Raw genomic sequence first — 7509 nt, forward strand, 5'->3', positions numbered from 1 at the left:
CAGAACTGAACTGAACTGAACTGATTGACATTTCTCCCAGCAATCCTGATTCCAGTCTGTAATTTATCGAGCCTTGGATTTCTCATGATATATACTCTGTATATAAGTTAAATAAGCAAGGTGACAATATACAGCCTTGGCATACTTCTTTTCCAATTTGCAACCAGTCTGTTGTTCCATGTCCAGTTCAAACTGTTACTTCTTGACCTGCATACAGGTTTCTCGGGAGGCAGGTAAGGTGGTATTCCCATCTTTTTAAGAATTTTCCAGTTTTTTGTGATCCACACAGTCAAAGGCTTTAGCATTGTCAATGAGGCAGATGTTTTTCTGGAATACCCTTGCTTTTTCTATGATCCAATGGATGTTGGCAATTTGATCTCTAGTTCCTCTGCCTTTTCTAAATCCATCTTGAGCATCTGGAAGTTCTCAGTTCACGTACTGTTGAAGCCTGGCTTAGAGAATTTTGCTTGTGTGTGAGATGAGTGCAATTGTGCGATAGTTTGAACATTCTTTGGCACTGCCTTTCTTTGGGATTGGAATGAAAGCTGACTTTTTTCAGCCCTGTGGCTACTGCTGAGTTTTCCAAATTTACTGGTATACTGAATGCAGCACTTTAACAGACTCATCTTTTAGGATTTGAAATAGCTTGGCTGGAATTCCATAACCTTCACTAGCTTAGTTCATAGTGATGTTTCCTAAGGCCCACTTGACTTGGCACTCCAAAATATCTGGCTCTAGGTGAGTGATCACACCATCGTGGTTCTCTGGGTCATTAAGATCTTTTTTGGATAGTTCTTCTGTGTATTCTTGCCACCTCTTCTTAATATCTTCTGCTTCTGTTAGGCCCATATCATTTCTGCCCTTTATTGTACCCATTTTTGCATTAAATGTTCCCTTGGTATCTCTAATTTTCTTGAAGAGATTTCTAGTCTTTCCCATTCTATTGTTTTCCTCTATTTTAGGAATCAGTGAACTAAAAGGACCGGAATGGGTGAATTTAATCTAGGTGATCATTATGTCTATACTGTGGGCAACAATCCCTTAGAAGAAATGGAGTAACTATCATAGTCAACAAAAGAGAAATGCAGTACCTGGGGAAAACTCAAAACAGAAGAATGATCTCTGTAAGTCTCCAAGGCTAAGCCTTCAATATCATAGTAATCCAAGTCTATGCTCCAATGCTACTAATGCTGAAGAAGCTGAAGTTGAATACTTCTATGAAGACCTACAAGACCTTCTAGAACCACCAAAAAATGATGTCCTTTTCATCATAGGGGACTGGAAGGCAAAAGTAGAAAGTCAAGAGATCTCTGGAGTAACAAGCAAAGTTGGCCTTGGAGTACAAAATGAAGCAGGGCAAAGCCCAACTAAGAGTTTTGCCAAGAGAATGCACAGGTCATAGCAAACACCCTCTTCTGACAACACAAGAGACCACTCTACACATGGACATCACCCGATGATCAATACTGAAATCAGATTAATTATATTCTTTGCAGCCAAAGATGGAGAAGCTCTATATAGTCAGCAAAAACAAGATTGGGAGCTGACTTGACTCTGATCATGAACTTCTTATTGAAAATTCAGACTTAAATTGAAAAAAGTAGGGAAAGTAGCCCTTCAGGTATAACCTAAATCAAATCCCTTATGATTATACAGTGGAAGTGACAAATAGATTCAAGGGATTAGATCCAATAGACCAAGTGCCTGAAGAACTATGGATGGAGGTTCGTAACACTGCACAGGAGGCCGTAAGCAAAACCATCTCCAAGAAAAAGAAATGCAAAACCTCAAAATGGTTGTCTGAGGAGGCCTTTAAATAGCTGAGAAAAGAGAAGCAAGAAGGGCATTAAATTGAGTATTTAAGAAACTACATAAATCCATATGCAATCATTGCAATAATCTTGCAAATTATTTAGAAGTTGGGGAGTTTCTCAAAGGCTGATGATGTATGAGACATAAAATGCTTATTGAATGATTGTTTAATCAAGACCTTTATGAAAGTTAACATTTTAACTGTAAGCCATTGATTAAGAAGTAGTAGCACCAGTGTAGGCGATGTATGATCACATGCTTCTAGGCATTAGCTAAACTTGAAATAGCAGTACTTTAAATAAGGATGGCTGCATTCCTAATTCATCATCACTGCATGTGTAATTAATGCTCTGTGGGTATGCATAAGTGACAGAAAGGGAGGCTCTTCTATTACTAGGTCACAGCTCAAGACAAGTACAAGAAGCAGCAGCTTCAGATGTCAGATTCCTTATATCAAATAGCATCTGTCTTTTTCTCATATTTTATGATTACTGAATGATTTTTCAGAGGAAGCTGATGATAAAATTCACACGTGGTATTTTCAACGGGGCATTGTTAGAACAAAATGTTTTACATGAGCATGATGGACTATAAAAAAGGAAGGTGAACAACTGCTTTGGCGATGGAAGCTGGAAGACTGACACACCTAATTTCCTTCTTAATAGGAAAGCAATAATATGGGACATTCTTCTTGGAAAGAGTATCAAAACTATCAGCAAAGGGACGTGAATGCTCTTTTCAAATACTCTGAGACTAGAAGCTCCAGAAACATGGATTTTAGTGAAAATATAAGAGAGCAATGCACATATAAGAAACACTGTAAATGGAAACTTACATTACTATGTGTGAGATAGATAGCCAAAGGGAATTTGCTGTATGGCTCAGGAAACTCAGGGGCTCTGTATCAACCTAGAGGGGTAGGGTAGGGAGGGAGATGGAAGGGTTCAAAAGGGAAGGGATATATGTATACCTATGGCTGATTCATGTTGAGGCTTGACAGAAAACAACAAAAATCTGTAAAGCAATTATCCCTCAATTAAAAAATTAATTAAAAAATAAAAAAAGAAAGAAACACTACTTACGGTGAACCAGATGTTGCTATGGGCAAAAACAATACAGTGTGATGGTGAAAGAGTTGGTGTTGCCCGGAGTCAGGCTGCTTGATTTGAATTCTGTCTCCTGTTGTTTATGAGCTGAAGGACCTTGAACAAATTCCTTAATCTTTCTGCCTTAGTCTCATCTGTAAAATAGAAATAAAAATGTACTCACTTCACAGGGTTATTTAGGGGAATAAATAAGCAATTATATTTTAAACTACCTAATGCATTAAAAATGTTAGGTATATAAATGCTACCTGTTGTTGTTGTTGCTACTGTTATTATTACTAGGCACATTCTGATTTAGATTTAAGAACAAATATCCACTACTTTCATGTTCCTTTCCACCTATAGTTCTGAATCAAAACAGAACCACAAACAAGATACTGTCTTTTAGTGAATTCATTCATCTAATCACTCAGCCATCTACACCACTCACTGTTCAAATGGTATGTAAATTTTTACACGTTTGGAATCATTTTTGGTTTAAGAAAACTCAAATTATCAGGCCAGTCAATGAAAAATTATAGTTTACTATTAATTAGACTTTAAAGCTTTCTAAATTTTTATTTTCTTCTACCTCTGCGTATATCGAATGAAACACAGGACATTTTTCTTTCTGAATTTTCAAACTAATCCTCTGTTAAGAATGGATTAGTCCAGAAGACAATGACTTTTTTTTTAAAAAGTCTATGATAAAGGATATTTAAATAAAGGGAGGATAACTACAGTCAATATAAGTTCCTCCTTTCTCTATTTTGTCTCTACTAGGATACAATATGAATAAATGAATCAATGAAAAAGCATGGCAGTATGTTAATTTTCAGTCAAGGAGAAAAGCTAGGGGACTTCTCTGGTGGTCCAGTGGCTAAGACTCCGAGCTCTCAGTGCAGGGGGCCCTGGGTTCAATCCCTGGTCAGAGACCTAGATCTCAATGCCACAACTAAGAATTTTCATGCCACAACTAAAGGTACCAGTGCCACAACTAAGATCTGACCCAGCCAAACAAATAAATACTTTTCTTACAAAACAAGAAAAGCTAAACAGTCACAGTTGCACAGAGACTACAGGGAAATATGGAGCCTAGAATTCTGCTTGGAAATGCATGCTTTGTTTGTACTTTATAAGACACTATTTAATCTACATTTAAGTAATTATCATGAAGGACATAAATTCTTCATTCAAGTGGAAGTGGCTAATGTATGATTCATATTTGTCTAAATGTAGAATAAAATCATTTTTTTCAAAAGTTAGCATGATAGAACAGAATTCACATTCCAGGACTCATATTTTGAATATTAAATTTAATAGCTTTATCTCAAACACTTTCCTATATTTTTCAACACCTTTATTGTTAAAAAAAAAAGCAACCTATGGCTGATTCATGTTCATGTTTGACAGAAAAAAATAAAATTCTGTATGGCAATCATCCTTCAATTAAAAAATATATAAATTTAAAAAATACATTATTTTTTAAAAAAGCAATCTAATACCACTCCATGGCAGCAGTTCTTGCTAAGGATTACCTAACAAAAAATTATAAACATTTTGTTATATAAAAGCTAATTCACCAAAGTAGGTATGCTCTGTTGTTAGCTTGAAAATCATTAATTTCATAATAAATAAGTGCCAGTTGCAGTCCCAAAGAAGCAAGTGATGGGAGAAGAATTATGAAGTTGCATCTGTTCTTGTCTAAGGCTAAATGCTAGAGTTTGGGTCTGGTCCAGGGCTCGATCTGGCTACAGTGTGTAGTAGGCTTACACCTGATATCAGTTTAGGGCCTGTGTATGCAGTTTAGGCGGAGAAGGCGATGGCACCCCACTCCAGTACTCTTGCCTGGAAAATCCCATGGGCGGAGGAGCCTGGTAGGCTGCAGTCCATGGGGTCGCTGAGGGTCGGACACGACTGAGTGACTTCACTTTCACTCTTCACTTTCCTGCATTGGAGAAGGAAATGGCAACCCACTCCAGTGTTCTTGCCTGGAGAATCCCAGGGACGGGGGAGCCTCGTGGGCTGCTGTCTATGGGGTCGCACAGAGTCAGACACGACTGAAGTGACTTAGCAGCAGCAGCAGCATGCAGTTTAAGATGCGTAGATGCTGCCAGTCCAGGGTTTCCTAATTCTCCTAAGAGGACCCTTTTTAATGCCACACAGCCCCATCTGACAGAGGTAATATGTTTGTTATGTATCAATTAAAATACACATACCAGCAAGCCACCTTGAATTCATTATTAATTTAAAATGAATACACTTTAATAATCACAATCCTTAATACCTTTAAAAAACAGTATTAGATAGATATCAGACTATAAAAAATATTATTTATATTTACTAAGTTTTTGAGAAAGAATCCCCAAACTGCAAGGGTTGGGAATTCCTGACCTGGCTTGATATCTTGAAGGTACTGCCAGTTGGAAAATTCTATACGACTTGATTGTTTTCTTGCCAAACTGTCCTGCCTTAAATGTGTTGGGGGCCTTTAAGAGGAATTATGATTGTGCTTGATACTATGTTTATACATTTAAATGAAAGATTAATGAAAATGGTTCCCAATTATCAAAAAAAAAAACAAGACTCTTTTGCGGAGGCAGCGGCCAGTCTTTGCTGATGTGTCATGACAGAGTCATTCTTGAAAGCTAATGGTTAGAAAATTGAGTAAACATAAAACCAATAAAGAGAAGATTTCTTCACACCATGTGAAATCAGCTTATAGAGGAGCACATTGCTGTGGAAAATTTTGGGAGAAGCACAAGGATTTTTTCATGATGATGGTATCTCCTGCTTGCAGACATCAGCTACAAAATGAAAAAAATTCCTCCCCACATATCAATACCAAAGAGCTGACTACTGTCGCGTGACTCCATTTTTTCCAATCTGGTCCCACCCCATCCTTCTTTTGTGTACACACCACGACACTGTATTTATTGAAATACAACATTAATTAGGATTAAGACAGTCTTCTTCCTGTCACTGTTTATAAGTACTTGACAGGGGCCACTACGCAAAATAATGAAATACTTCCAGCTGACCCTCATTCTTTCTACTGAATTCTGCTTTAGTTTTTCAGACACTTGAGGGCTATTTCTTTTCCAGATCCAGTTTGTAAAACAAAAACCATCACGAACCAGCAGTCCCTTTTCCCAATTCTAATTTACCAAATTTGTGATCCCTATCAATGTTCCATTAAGCTAACCCACCTCCAGGATCATCTTTCTTGGTTCCATTTATTCTTTTAGAAAAGAGCAATTGACAAGTTACTTACTGCTTGTTTCCTTGCTGGGTTCAGAAATTAAACTCAGGAACTCCTGACACACAGATAATCCTACTTGTACCTTACCATACATTGATTCACTTAGCTCCTGAATACTGACCATCATCCTAACATGCATCTGCATATCATAACAGGCATTTTTAACAGGTGCCAACTCTTCTAGGCACTATGGGAAGCACTTTCACTATCTTCTTATGAGTTAGATACTATTAGTATCCCTAGTTTTCATACAAGGAAACTGAAACTGGTTAAAAAACTTGTCCAAGGATTCACATGCAAACAATCTAAGTCCAGAACTGAAGATCTTAACCACTGAGGGAAAGAGAAAACATTTGCTTCCAACAGGAGTAAAGGACATCATTGATATGAAGGAAAATGAGTAGGAAGGAAGGAAGGGAGGGAAGGAGGAAGGAAGAAAGAAAGAAAGAATGAAAAAAAGAAAAAGGAAGAAAGAAAAAAGGAAAGGAATACATGAAGATAAAAGAAAGGTAAAGAGTTATCAACATATGAAATTTCATTTTCTATTCAAGTATGCTGTCAGTATGTCAGGGAAGTATGGGCTTCCCTGATAGCTCAGCTGTAAGAATCTACCTGCAATGCAGGAGACCTGGGTTTGATCCCTGGGTTGGGAAGATCCCCTAGTTGGGGGCATGGCAAATCATTCCGGTATTCTTACCTAGAGAATCCCCGTGGATTCTAGCCTGGTGGGCTATATAGTCCATGGGGTCACAGAGTCGGACACAACTGAGCAACTAAACACATCACAGCATATGCTGTCAGTACTGCTATATTAACTCACTGTTTTTAGGACCTACAGGGTAAATACAACAAGTAAGGCAATTCATGCATTTGAGCAGAGCCAAAGATAGGACTGACAAACAAGAAAAGTTAATTCAAAGTAGTTTCATCAGGTGTAAAGTACCATCTAGCATTCTGTATCTGCTGCTAAGTTGCTTCAGTCGTGTCCGACTCTGTGCGACCCCATAGACGGCAGCCCACCAGGCTCCCCCATCCCTGGGATTCTCCAGGCAAGAACACTGGAGTGGGTTGCCATTTCCTTCTCCAATGCATGAAAGTGAAAAATAAAAGTGAAGTCGCTCAGTCGTGTCCGACCCTCAGTGACCCTATGGCCTGCAGCCTTCCAGGCTCCTCCATCCATGGGATTTTCCAGGCAAGAGTACTGGAGTGGGGTGCCATTGCCTTCTCCAATTCTTTATCTAGTCTAGCGGAGAGATAAACACCACAAGCTGTGACAGATCAGAATGGAGAGAGAAGCCCCACCAATCCAGGCCTTGGAGGAGAACCATGGAAGTGAATAGGCTTGGCTCC

This window comes from Bos taurus, chromosome 6 (genome assembly GCF_002263795.3).
Source record: "Bos taurus isolate L1 Dominette 01449 registration number 42190680 breed Hereford chromosome 6, ARS-UCD2.0, whole genome shotgun sequence".
In the NCBI taxonomy this organism is placed as follows: domain Eukaryota; kingdom Metazoa; phylum Chordata; class Mammalia; order Artiodactyla; family Bovidae; genus Bos; species Bos taurus.